This window comes from Triticum aestivum, chromosome 5B (assembly GCF_018294505.1).
Source record: "Triticum aestivum cultivar Chinese Spring chromosome 5B, IWGSC CS RefSeq v2.1, whole genome shotgun sequence".
Taxonomy (NCBI): domain Eukaryota; kingdom Viridiplantae; phylum Streptophyta; class Magnoliopsida; order Poales; family Poaceae; genus Triticum; species Triticum aestivum.
This window is the reverse complement of record NC_057807.1, coordinates 49,821,513-49,836,639: the sequence shown is the minus strand read 5'-3', so window position 1 is coordinate 49,836,639 and position 15,127 is coordinate 49,821,513.

The following is a 15,127-nucleotide window of genomic DNA, read 5'->3' as shown; positions in this document are numbered from 1 at the left end:
CCTTCTTCGTTCCTGTGTCTGTCCCTTCGGGGAAATGTCACGCTTTGAGTACCGGAGTCCTGCTAGCCCGCTACAGCCCGGTTTACCGGAGTCCTGCTAGCCCAGTGCTACAGCCCGGACCCACTTGCTGATGACCGACACGTTCGAAGCTGGGTCATGGATGCCTGTCCCTGTAAGTCTGTGCCACTTTGGGTTTACGACTAGTCATGTCAGCCCGGGCTCCTTATCATATGGATGCTAGCGACACTATCATATACGTGAGCCAAAAGGCGCAAACGGTCCCGGGCAAAGGTAAGGCGACACCCGTGGGAATACCGTGCGTGAGGCCGCAAAGTGATATGAGGTGTTACATGCTAGATCGATGTGGCATTGAGTCGGGGTCCTGACACTCATGATGCCACTGTTGGGGAACGTAGCAGAAATTCAAAATTTTCCTACGTGTCACCAAGATCTATCTATGGAGAAACCAGCAACGAGGGGAAGGAGAGTGCATCTACATACCCTTGTAGATCGCTAAGCGGAAGCGTTCAAGAGAACGGGGTTGAAGGAGTCGTACTCGTTGTGATCCAAATCACCGGAGATCCTAGTGCCGAACGGACGGCACCTCCGCGTTCAACACACGTACAGCCCGGTGACGTCTCCCATGCCTTGGTAGAGGTTGAGGAAGACTCCATCTAGCAGCAGCACAACGGCGTGGTAGTGATGGAGGAGCGTGGCAATCCTGCAGGGCTTCGCCAAGCACCACGGGAGAGGAGGAGTACTTGGGAGAGGAGGAGGGCTGCGCCAGAACATGTGGTGCGGCTGCCCTCCCACCCCCACATATATATAGGGGCAAGGGAGAGGGGGGATGCCCCCCCTCAGATCCAATCTGAGGAGGGGGCGGCGGCCAAGGGGGGAAGGAGTGCCTCCCAAGTCAAGTGGAGCCCCTCCCCCTTAGGGTTTTCCCCTTCCCATGCGCATGGGCCTTGGGGGGGCTGGTGCCCCTGGCCCATTAAGGCTAGGGCGACCCCCTACAGCCCATGCTACTGTATTGGACGTGGTGGAACAATTTCCGGACCTCCGGACCCCTCCGGAATCCTTCGGAACCTTCTGGAATCTTCCCGGTACAATACCGAACAAAACCCGAACTTTTTTTGGAACCCGAACAACAACTTTCCATATATAAATCTTTACCTCCGGACCATTCCGGAACTCCTCGTGACGTCCGGGATCTCATCCGGGACTCCGAACAACATTCGGTAACCACATACAAACTTCCTAGCGTCATCGAACCTTAAGTGTGTAGACCCTATGGGTTCGGGAACCATGCAGACATGACCGAGACGTTCTACGGTCAATAACCAACAACGGGATCTGGATACCCATGTTGGCTCCCACATGTTCCATGATGATCTCATCGGATGAACCACGATGTCAAGGACTCAATCGATCCCGTATACAATTCCCTTTGTCTAACAATATTGTACTTGCCCGAGATTCGATCGTCGGTATACCGATACCTTGTTGAATCTCGTTACCAGCAAGTCTGTTTACTCATTCCGTAACACATCATCCCGCGATCAACTCTTTGATCACATTGTGCACATTATGATGATGTCCTATCGAGTGGGCCCAGATGTTGGGTTTCGTAGTAATTTCAAAAATTTCCTACGCGCACACAGGATCATGTGATGCATAGCAACGAGAGGAGAGTGTTGTCTACGTACCCAACGCAGACCGACTGCGGAAGCGATGACACGACGTAGAGGAAGTAGTCGTACGTCTTCACGATCCAACCGATCAAGCACCGAAACTACGGCACCTCCGAGTTCGAGCACACGTTCAGCTCGATGACGATCCCCGGACTCCGATCCAGCAAAGTGTCGGGGAAGAGTTTCGTCAGCACGACGGCGTGGTGACGATCTTGATGAACTACAGCAGCAGGGCTTCGCCTAAACTCCGCTACAGTATTATCGAGGAATATGGTGGCAGGGGGCACCGCACACGGCTAAGGAATCGATCACGTGGATCAACTTGTGTCAACTTGTGTGTTTAGAGGTGCCCCTGCCTCCGTATATAAAGGAGGAGAGGAGGGGAGGCTGGCCGGCCAAGGGGGGAGGCGCAGGAGAGTCCTACTCCCTCTGGGAGTAGGATTCCCCCTCCAATCCTAGTCCAACTAGGATTCCTCGGAGGGGAAAAGAGGAGGAGGGGGCCGGCCACCTCTCCTAGTCCTAATAGGACTAGGGGAAGGGGGTGGCGCGCAGCCCATCTAGGGCAGCCCCTTCTCTTTTCCACTAAGGCCCACTATGGCCCAAATAGCTCCCGGGGGGTTCCGGTAACCCTCTCGGTATTCCGGTAAAATCCCGATTTCACCCGGAACACTTCCGACATCCAAATATAGGCTTCCAATATATCAATCTTTACGTCTCGACCATTTTGAGACTCCTCGTCATGTCCGTGATCACATCCGGGACTCCGAACAACCTTCGGTACATCAAAATGCATAAACTCATAATATAACTGTCATCGTAACCTTAAGCGTGCGGACCCTACGGGTTCGAGAACAATGTAGACATGACCGAGACACGTCTCCGGTCAATAACCAATAGCGGGACCTGGATGCCCATATTGGCTCCTACATATTCTACGAAGATCTTTATCGGTCAGACCGCATAACAACATACGTTGTTCCCTTTGTCATCGGTATGTTACTTGCCCGAGATTCGATCGTCGGTATCCAATACCTAGTTCAATCTCGTTACCGGCAAGTCTCTTTACTCGTTCCGTAATACATCATCTCACAACTAACATATTAGTTGTAATGCTTGCAAGGCTTATGTGATGTGTATTACCGAGAGGGCCCAGAGATACCTCTCCGACAATCGGAGTGACAAATCCTAATCTCGAAATACGCCAACCCAACATCGACCATTGGAGACACCTGTAGTACTCCTTTATAATCACCCAGTTACGTTGTGACGTTTGGTAGTACCCAAAGTGTTCCTCCGGTAAACGGGAGTTGCATAATCTCATAGTCATAGGAACATGTATAAGTCATGAAGAAAGCAATAGCAACATACTAAACGATCGGGTGCTAAGCTAATGGAATGGGTCATGTCGATCAGATCATTCAACTAATGATGTGACCTCGTTAATCAAATAACAACTCATTGTTCATGGTCAGGAAACATAACCATCTTTGATTAACGAGCTAGTCAAGTAGAGGCATACTAGTGACACTTTATTTGTCTATGTATTCACACATGTATTATGTTTCCGGTTAATACAATTCTAGCATGAATAATAAACATTTATCATGATTATAAGGAAATAAATAATAACTTTATTATTGCCTCTAGGGCATATTTCCTTCAGTCTCCCACTTGCACTAGAGTCAATAATCTAGTTCACATCGCCATGTGATTTAACAGCAATAGTTCACATCATCATGTGATTAACACCCATAGTTCACATCGATATGTGATCAACACCCAAAGGGTTTTACTAGATTCAGTCATCTAGTTCACATCGCTATGTGATTAACACCCAAGGAGTACTAAGGTGCGATCATGTTTTGCTTGTGAGAGAATCTTAGTCAACGGGTCTGTCACATTCAGATCCGTAAGTATTTTGCAAATATTTATGTCAACAATGCTCTGTACGGAGCTACTCTAGCTAATTGCTCCCACTTTCAATATGTATCCAGGTTGAGACTTAGTGTCATCTGGATCAGTGTAAAAGTTTGTACTGATGTAACTTTTACAACAAACTCTTTTATCACCTCCATAATCGAGAGACATCTCCTTAGTCCTTACTAAGGATATTCTTGACCAATGTCCAGTGATCTACTCCTAGATCACTATTGTACTCTCTTGCCAAATTCAGAGCAAGGTATACAATAGGTCTGGTACATAGCATAGCATACTTTATAGAACTTATGACTGAGGCACAGGGAATGATTTTTCATTCTCTTTCTATTTTCTGCTGTGGTCGGGATTTGAGTCTTACTCAATTTCATACCTTTGCAACACAGGCAAGAACTCTTTCTTTGACTGTTCCATTTTGAACTATTTCAATAATCTTGCCAAGGTATGTACTCATTGAAAATCTTATCAAGCGTCTTGATCTATCTCAATAGATCTTGATGCTCAATATGTAAGTAGCTTTTACTGAGGTCTTTTCCTTTTAAGGAACTCCTTTAAAAACACTCCTTTATGCTTTGCAGAAAAATTCTACATCATTTCTGATCAACAATATGTCACTCACATATACTAATCAGAAAGGTTGTAGTGCTCCCACTCACTTTATTGTAAATACAGGCTTCATCGTAAGTCCATATAAAACTATATGCTTTGATCAACTTATCAAAGCGTATATTCCAACTCCGAGATGCTTGTACCAGTCCATAGATGGATCACTGGAACTTGCACATTTTGTTAGCACCTTTAGGATTGAAAAAACCTTCCAGTTGCATCATATACAACTCTTCTTCCAGAAATCCATTCAGGAATGCAGTTTTGACATCCATCTGCCAAATTTCATAATCATAAAATGCGGCAATTGCTAACATGATTTGGACGGACTTAAGCATCAATACGAGTGAGAAACTCTCATCGTAGTCAACACCTTGAACTTGCCGAAAACCTTTTTGCGACAAGTCGAGCATTGTAGACAGTAACATTACCATCAGCGTCAGTCTTCTTCTTAAAAATCCATTTATTCTCAATTGCTTGTCGATCATCGGGCAAGTCAACCAAAGTCCATACTTTGTTCTCATACATGGATCCCATCTCAGATTTCATGGCTTCAAGCCACTTTGCGGAATCTGGGCTCACCATCGCTTCCTCATAGTTCGTAGGTTCATCATGGTCTAGTAACATGACTTCCAGAACATGATTACTACACCACTTTGGTGCGGATCTTACTCTGGAAGACCTACGAGGTTCTGTAGTAACTTGATCTGAAGTTTCATGATCAATATCATTAGCTTCCTCACTAATTGGTGTATTTGTCACAGGAACTGATTTCTGTGATGAACTACTTTCCAATAAGGGAGTAGGTACAGTTACCTTATCAAGTTCTACTTTCCTCCCACTCACTTCTTTCGAGAGAAACTCCTTCTCTAGAAATGATCCATTCTTAGCAACGAATGTCTTGCCTTCGGATCTGTGATAGAAGGTGTACCCAACAGTTTCCTTTGGGTATCCTATGAAGACACATTTCTCCGATTTGGGTTCAAGCTTATCAGGTTGAAGTTTCTTCACATAAGCATCGCAGCCCCAAACTTTAAGAAACGACAACTTTGGTTTCTTGCCAAACCACAGTTCATAAGGCGTCGTCTCAACGGATTTTGATGGTGCCCTATTTAACGTGAATGCAGCTGTCTTCAATGCATAACCTCAAAACGATAGTGGTAAATCGGTAAGAAACATCATAGGTTGCACCATATCCAATAAAGTACAATTATGACGTTCGGACACACCATTGTGGTGTTCCAGGTGGCATGAGTAGTGAAACTATTTCACATTGTTTTTTAACTGAAGGCCAAACTCGTAACTCAAATACTCTTCTCTACGATCAGATCGTAGAAACTTTATTTTCTTGTTACGATGATTTTCAACTTCACTCTGAAATTCTTTGAACCTTTCAACTATTTCAGACTTATATTTCATCAAGTAGATATACCCATATCTGCTCAAATCATCTTGTGAAGGTCAGAAAATAATGATACTTGCCACGAGCCTTCATACTCATTGGTCTGCATACATCAGTATGTATTATTTCCAACAAGTCAGTAACTCGTTCCATTGTTCCGAAGAACGGAGTTTTAGTCATCTTGCCCAAAAGGCACGGTTCGCAAGAATCAAATGATTCATAACCAAGTGATTCCGAAAATCCATCTTTATGGAGTTTCTTCATGCGCTTTACACCGATATGACCCAAACGGCAGTGCCACAAATAAGTTGCACTATCATTATTAACTTTGCATCTTTTGGCATCAATATTATGAATATGTGTATCACTACGATCGAGATCCAATGAACCATTTTCATTGGGTGTGTAACCATATAAGGTTTTATTCATGTAAACAGAACAACAGTTTATTCTCTTACTTAAATGAATAACCGTATTGCAATAAACACGATCAAATCATATTCATTCTCAACGCAAACACCAAATAACATTTATTTAGGTTCAACACTAATCCCGAAAGAATAGGGAGTGTGCGATGATGATCATATCAATCTTGAAACTACTTTCAACACACATCATCACTTCACCCTTAACTAGGTTCTGTTTATTCTGCAACTCCCGTTTCAAGTTACTAACCTTAGCAACTGAACTAGTATCAAATACTTAGGGGTTGCTATAAACACTAGTAAAGTACACATCAATCACATGTATATCAAATATACTTATGTTCACTTTGCCATCCTTCTTATCCGCCAATTACTTGGGGTAATTCCGCTTCCAGTGACCAATCCCTTTGAAGTAGAAGCACTTAGTCTCAGGCTTAGGACCAGACTTGGGCTTCTTCACTTGAGTAGCAACTTGCTTGCCGTTCTTCCTGAAGTTCCCTTCTATCCCTTTGCCCTTTTCTTGAAACTAGTGGTCTTGTTAACCATCAACACTTGATGCTCTTTCTTGATTTCTACCTTCATCGATTTCAACATCACGAAGAGCTCGGGAATCATTTTCGTCATCCCTTGCATACTATAGTTCATCACGAAGTTCTACTAACTTGGTGATGGTGACTAGAGAATTCTGTCAATCACTATCTTATCTGGAAGATTAACTCCCACTTGATTCAAGCGATTGTAGTACCCAGACAATCTGAGCACATGCTCACTAGTTGAGCGATTCTCCTCCATCTTTTAGCTATAGAACTTGTTGTAGACTTCATATCTCACAACTCGGGTATTTGCTTGAAATATTAACTTCAACTCCTGGAACATCTCATATGGTCCATGACGTTCAAAACGTCTTTGAAGTCCCGATTCTAAGCCGTTAAGCATGGTGCACTTAAACTATCAAGTAGTCATCATATTGAGCTAGCTAAACGTTCATAACGTTTGCATCTGCTCCTACAATAGGTCTGTCACCTAGCGGTGCATCAAGGACATAATTCTTCTGTGCAGCAATGAGGATTTAACCTCAGATCATGGATCAAATCCGCAACATTGCTACTAACATTTTTCAACATAATTCTCTCTAGGAACATATCAAAAATAAACACAGGGAAGCAACAACGCGAGCTATTGATCTACAACATGATTTGCAAAATACTACCAGGACTAAGTTCATGATAAATTTAAGTTCAATTAATCATATTACTTAAGAACTCCCACTTAGATAGACATCCCTCTAATCCTCTAAGTGATTACGTGATCCAAATCAACTAAACCATAACCGATCATCACGTGAGATGGAGTAGTTTTCAATGGTGAACATCGTTATGTTGATCATATCTACTATATGATTCACGCTCGACCTTTCGGTCTCCGTGTTCCGAGGCCATATCTGCATATGCTAGGCTCGTCAAGTTTAACCTGAGTATTCTGCGTGTGCAAAACTGGCTTGCACCCGTTGTAGATGGACGTAGAGCTTATCACACCCGATCATCACGTGGTGTCTGGGCACGACGAACTTTGGCAACGGTGCATACTCAGGGAGAACACTTCTTGATAATTTAATGAGAGATCATCTTATAATGCTACCGTCAATCAAAGCAAGATAAGATGCATAAAAAGATAAACATCACATGCAATCAATATAAGTGATATGATATGGCCATCATCATCTCGTGCTTGTGATCTCCATCTCCGAAGCACCGTCATGATCACCATCGTCACCGGCGCGACACCTTGATCTCCATCATAGCATCGTTGTCGTCTCGCCAATCTTATGCTTTCACGACTATCACTACCGTTTAGTAATAAAGTTAAGCATTACATCGCGATTGCATTGCATACAATAAAGCGACAACCATATGGCTCCTGCCAGTTGCCGATAACTTGGTTACAAAACATGATCATTTCATACAATAAAATTCAGCATCATGCCTTGACCATATCACATCACAACATGCCCTGCAAAAACAAGTTAGACGTCCTCTACTTTGTTGTTGCATGTTTTACGTGGCTGCTACGGGCTTAAGTAAGAACCAATCTCACCTACGCATCAAAACCACAACGATAGTTTGTCAAATAGACTCCGTTTTAACCTTCACAAGGACCGGGCGTAGCCATACTTGGTTCAACTAAAGTTGGAGAGGCAGTCGCCCGCAAGCCATCTCTGTGCAAAGCACGTCGAGGGAACCGGTCTCGCGTAAGCGTACGCGTAAGGTTGGTCCGGGTCGTCTCGTCCAACAATACCGCCGAACCAAAGTATGACATGCTGGTAGGCAGTATGACTTGTATCGTCCACAACTTACTTGTGTTCTACTCGTGCATATAACATCAACATCAATAACCTAGGCTCGGATGCCACTGTTGGGTTTCGTAGTAATTTCAAAAATTTCCTACGCGCACACAGGATCATGTGATGCATAGCAACGAGAGGAGAGTGTTGTCTACGTACCCAACGCAGACCGACTGCGGAAGCGATGACACGACATAGAGGAAGTAGTCGTACGTCTTCACGATCCAACCGATCAAGCACCGAAACTACGGCACCTCCGAGTTCGAGCACACGTTCAGCTCGATGACGATCCCCGGACTCCGATCCAGCAAAGTGTCGGGGAAGAGTTTCGTCAGCACGACGGCGTGGTGACGATCTTGATGAACTACAGCAGCAGGGCTTCGCCTAAACTCCGCTACAGTATTATCGAGGAATATGGTGGCAGGGGGCACCGCACACGGCTAAGGAATCGATCACGTGGATCAACTTGTGTCAACTTGTGTGTTTAGAGGTGCCCCTGCCTCCGTATATAAAGGAGGAGAGGAGGGGAGGCTGGCCGGCCAAGGGGGGAGGCGCAGGAGAGTCCTACTCCCTCTGGGAGTAGGATTCCCCCTCCAATCCTAGTCCAACTAGGATTCCTCGGAGGGGAAAAGAGGAGGAGGGGGCCGGCCACCTCTCCTAGTCCTAATAGGACTAGGGGAAGGGGGTGGCGCGCAGCCCATCTAGGGCAGCCCCTTCTCTTTTCCACTAAGGCCCACTATGGCCCAAATAGCTCCCGGGGGGTTCCGGTAACCCTCTCGGTATTCCGGTAAAATCCTGATTTCACCCGGAACACTTCCGACATCCAAATATAGGCTTCCAATATATCAATCTTTACGTCTCGACCATTTTGAGACTCCTCGTCATGTCCGTGATCACATCCGGGACTCCGAACAACCTTCGGTACATCAAAATGCATAAACTCATAATATAACTGTCATCGTAACCTTAAGCGTGCGGACCCTACGGGTTCGAGAACAATGTAGACATGACCGAGACACGTCTCCGGTCAATAACCAATAGCGGGACCTGGATGCCCATATTGGCTCCTACATATTCTACGAAGATCTTTATCGGTCAGACCGCATAACAACATACGTTGTTCCCTTTGTCATCGGTATGTTACTTGCCCGAGATTCGATCGTCGGTATCCAATACCTAGTTCAATCTCGTTGTCACATCCCTAGTTATGACAATGCCTAGTGCATGCATTAGAGTGTTGCAGCATGTTTAAATTTCATTTAAATTTGAAATGGGGATTGTTGAAACCCTAGCACCAAATGAAATTTAACTAGGTTCAATAAAAAAATATTTTCAATAACCCAGAATGCCCTTTGGAAATGTTCATAATTTCTGTTAGAGGTGAAAACCTCTTCCAAAAATGATGAACATATTTATAGGCTATTCCTGGATTTTTGAATTAAATTATATAGTATTTTCATTTGGGCATTTAATTGCTAATAATATTTTAAATGCTCAAATAATCACAAACTGAAATGTTTACTGTTGGAAATATTCCAAACAGTGGCCACAGTCAGTTGCATGATTTTTGGAAATGCTCTGGCATTTTTAATAAATCCAAACACAATTACATAAAATAGAAAACAGTAACTAAAATGGAAATAAAAAGGAAAGAGAAGAAGTACCTGGCGCTTACCTGCACGGCCAGCCCACCTGGCAGCCCACTGGTCGGCCCAGCACTGTGCTGGCCCGTGCCAGCCACCTGCTTCCTCTCGCCAGGCAGGCAGAGAGGAGCACGCCGGCGCGCGCGCGGGCGCCACGCCACCAGGCTGCCTGCCTGCGTCGCCTGGCCACCGCGACGCCTCGCGTCTTCTCCCCGGCGCCGCCCCGACTCCCTGGACCCCCTCGCTCTCTTCCTCTCCCTCGTTCCCCTCCTCTGTCTCGTTCTCTCACGCTCCACCGAACACGCCCACCGCCGCCGTTCGCCGTTGCCGCAACCACCGCCGTCCCGACGATGCCCCGAGCCGCTCCCGAGCTCCTGCGCCTCGTCACCAACCCCCTCACCGAGCCACACGACCGAAAGAGCCCCGGAGCGCCGCCCCGTTGTTTTCCCCCTCGTCGGCTACCGAGGATCGCCGTCGTCAAATTCGTCGCCGCTCGTCCTTCCCCGAGCTCGCCGTCCATCCCACGGTCATCTACGTGAGCTTCTGATCATCCTCCCCCTCACCGTTCCCTCTCTGGCACGCCGTAGCCGCCTCGCGCCTCTCGCCCGACTGCGCCGCCGCCTGCACTCGTCGCCGGTGATGCTCCGGTGACCATTTGGTCCCGGGCATCGCGTCAACACGCTCCCCGCATCGCGTAGAGGCCGTAGGTGCTAGCGCCACGCCGACTAGGCCACCGCAGCCCCGTGCACGAGCTGGCCGAGCTTCAGCCTCCGCCTGGCCTCGTCGCCGGCGAAGCTCCGGCCACTCCCCGGCCAAGCCACCACCATGGCTGGGTGCGGGCGATCACCAGCTGCCCGTAGCTGCCCTCCGCGCAGCAAATGGCGCCCTGTGGGCGAATCCCGCAGCACGCCGCCGCGTCTGTCCTCGCCGGCGGGTTGACCGCTCCGACCGGCGGGGTTTAACCTCTCTCTCTCACTGACGTGTGGGCCCAGGCGCCTGCTTAATTAGTATTAGGTTAATTAGTGTTAATTAATTTAGTTAATTAGGTGAGCCACTGACATGCGGGCCCCGCTCGGCTAACTAAGTTAGTTAGGGCTAACTAACCCGGTTAGTTGACTGGGTCACTGACCAGTGGACCCCACTGGTCAGGTTTGACCAGCAGCAGCGTCTGTTGACCTGCTGACGTCATAGTGATGCAGTGCTGACGCAGTAACTCTTTTTCTGTATTTATTCTTATATAGGAAATTCCAGAAAATTGTAAAAACTTCTAAAATTCATAGAAAATTAACCGTAACCCCAAATGAAATAAATTATATATGAAAAATTATCAGAAAAATTCAAGGAATCCATCTGTACCATTTTCATGCATGATAGAACAACTTATCACTACTGTTTAGGGCAAATGAAGTAAATGGCATTTAAATAATCACATATGGAGTTTGAATTTGAATTTTATATTCAAACCAACTTCATTTAATCTGGTTTTAGGTGCATTAGCCCAAAACACATTCATATTGCCATGTCATAGCATGCATCATATTGTGCATTGCATTGATCGTGTTTTTCTGTATTTGCCGGTATCTGTCCCCTCTCGATAGACGTGATACCGATGATGTGATCGTTGACACTGATGAAGACTCAATGTTATCTTCAGAAGTGCCAGGCAAGCAAAACCCCCTTGTTCATTCCGATACAATCCTACTCTCTCGCTCCTGCTCTCTTTTACTGCATTAGGACAACAACGATTCATCTGTTACTTGCTGCGGTAGCTGAACCCCTTTATTCTCTGCATGACCTGTCATTCCACAGTAATTAGATGAAACCCACTAGCATGAGTAGGAGTTGTTTGAGCCCTGTTGTGCCTACTCATTCATGTTTGTTTGTCATGCCTGCTACTGCTTAGAGTTGAGTCAGGTCTGATTCATCGGGGATGAATCAGAGGCGTGTGAACATGTCCTACTGGGTGTGAGCTAAGTGTGTGAACACGATTTGGTAAAGGTAGCGGTGAGAGGCCATGTAGGAGTACATGGTGGGTTGTCTCATTGCAGCCGTCCTCAGGAACTGAGTTCTATGTTTGTGATCCATGATTCAGCTACTACCACGCATTGGGCCCGAAACCAATGGACCCTCTCGGCTTCTTAATCACCCTTGTCCTCTGTCCAGGAGTTGCAAGTAGTTTCTGGTGTTTGTAGTATGCTGGAGGCCGTGCGCAGCGCTGACCGTAGGGGTGGGCTGTGATGCGGTAGGCACGTGGCACGGTGTACCGGGCGCTCGTTTGGTGTCTCGGGAACCCTGTTCACATCGTTTGGGGCTGTGAGCGAAACTCCGGCCGGATCTCCTCATGGATGGAACCCGAATAGGCGATAAACCTGGACTAGAGACTTGAGTGTTTAGGTAGGCCGTGGCCGACACCCACGTTGGGCTTCCGCTTGAAGGTTGCCGAGTACATGTCGTGTAAACGGCGGTAAGTGGTGAGAGCGTGTGTGAAGAAGTACACCCCTACAGGGTTAATATGATCTATTCGAATAGCCGTGTCCGCGGAAAAGGACTTCTGGGTTGCTTATATCAGTTCATAGACAAGTGAAAGTGGATACTCTAAAATACGCAAGATAAGCGTGAGTGCTATGGATGGCGTTCTCGTAGGGAGACGGGAGCGGATCCATAGTGGTGTATTGATATGGTGAATATGTGGACTCGTGTGCGCCACCTCAAAAGAGTCGCTTGCAGTCGTAGTTTAGGATAGCCACCGAGTTAAAGCTGGCTTGCTGCAGTTAAACCCCACCATCCCCTTGTTGAAAATGATGCATATGTAGTTAGTTCTGACGTAAGTCTTGCTGGGTACATTTGTACTCACGTTTGCCTATTTTATGTTTTTGCAGAGAGACTTCAGTCTCACTAGTATTTCCGCGTGGTCTTCGACGTTTAGCTTGATACCTCAGCTACGATCTTGTGCCCCGGCAGGATCTGATAGATAGTCAGGCTTCTCAGCCCTTTTCATTTATAGATGTCTGTACTCAGACATGATAGCTTCCGCTTGTGCTTTGACTTGTATGCTCTGCGTGTTGGGTCATGAGACCCATGTTTGTAATATCTCGCTCCTCGGAGCCTAATGAATAAAGTACTTGTGTCGTAGAGTCATGTTGTGATGCTTCGTTGTATTTGCACATATCGAGCATACTGTGTGTGTGATTGAAATGCTTGGTATGTGTGGGATCTGACTATCTAGTTGTTTATCTTTAGTAGCCTCTCTTACCGGGAAATGTCTCCTAGTGTTACCGCTGAGCCATGGTAGCTTGCTACTGCTCTGGAACACTTAGGCTGGCCGGCATGTGTCCTTCTTCGTTCCTGTGTCTGTCCCTTCGGGGAAATGTCACGCTTTGAGTACCGGAGTCCTGTTAGCCCGCTACAGCCCGGTTTACCGGAGTCCTGCTAGCCCAGTGCTACAGCCCGGACCCACTTGCTGATGACCGACACGTTCGAAGCTGGGTCATGGATGCCTGTCCCTGTAAGTCTGTGCCACTTTGGGTTTACGACTAGTCATGTCAGCCCGGGCTCTTTATCATATGGATGCTAGCGACACTATCATATACGTGAGCCAAAAGGCGCAAACGGTCCCGGGCAAAGGTAAGGCGACACCTGTGGGAACACCGTGCGTGAGGCCGCAAAGTGATATGAAGTGTTACCGGCTAGATCGATGTGACATCGAGTCGGGGTCCTGACAGCGTTGGTATCAGAGCTTGACTGCCTGTAGGATTACCAAGCCAAACTGGTCGAAGTTGAGTCTAGAAAATTCTTTAGTTATATAAGGGAATTGATTGTGGGATGGAATGTAAGACTCTTTTTACTCCTTATACCTCATGCCCTTCTGATCTGAGTCATCTTATCTTTACTACGGGGATTAAGAACTAGGCTATCTCTTCTTCTATCAGGATCACGTGTTACTAATCCGTAGACTTATAAGATTGTTGGACTTAAGTCTCAGTTCAGTTCCTACTACTCCCGTATGTTAATTGTTGATCTCGAAACCTTGATATTGTGCTTCTGAGTGGTTATGCCACCATTTTTGTGAATGCCTCAAGTCTTTTCTGAGCATTTACAGCCGTTATGCTGTCTGAGTCATCCCAGGTTTCTATACAATCTGATGCAATTTGCAAATCCTTTCTTCCCGTTTCGATGTTCCCTTGGGCTAGATTAGCCACACTAGTCAGTGAGTTGAGGTACTTTATTGCCTTGACATATATGTTGGAGCTAGTATTATGACCCTAGGTGTCTTAGGGGATCATCTAGTAATTTAGCCATGACTTGTTCCCAGTGTGATGATTCTGGCCGTCATTATCGAAAGCATCCCGTGATGCCATTTAGTAGTAGGTATTCTACTCCTTGGGTTTTGAACCCGAGATTCACTCTACTTACCTCATGTTGATAGTGTTTGCTAGTTCCTTCAGGATATTAGTAACCTTTGCGATAGTCCTCGAGGTCCGTGGTATTTCCTTCTTCCACATACTATGAACCGCTTATGGCAGATGTTTATTGGATCAAAAGATCACAATTAGAGTACTCTTGAGGAGTTCTCCATTCATAAATCGTGACTCTGCCAGTTCTACCTTTCTGCATGGGTTATCCGGAAGAAACATGTTGAACTTGGTTCGACATACTAAACCATGCATCCACAACTCAGAAAATCATATGTTCCTTGAGTTGTCTCTCTTTAGTTGCATTCTGACCCTCGTCTATCAATTGATAGCCAAGAGTATGCGTGCGTTCGTTTATCGATGCCTATTACTCTTGTGGTCCGTCAAGCCATTCTATCGCAGAATGACTAGGAGAAACAAACTCCAGTACCTCTTCCATATCCAGGATTGGGTCAGAGAAGTTGTGCTCCGCAGATCAAATTGCTAATCTAGCTTTCGTTCTGTTCTACCTTGGAGTATTACATATTTTATATCGAGATTGTTATAGGAATTGCACACCATCCCATGAACTCTTGGTACAGTGATACTTCTTGCCATCACTGTTCATTCCTCGGCCCTCGTGTTGATGCAACCGGAATACCGACAAATGAATTGTGATGTGTGAAATCAATA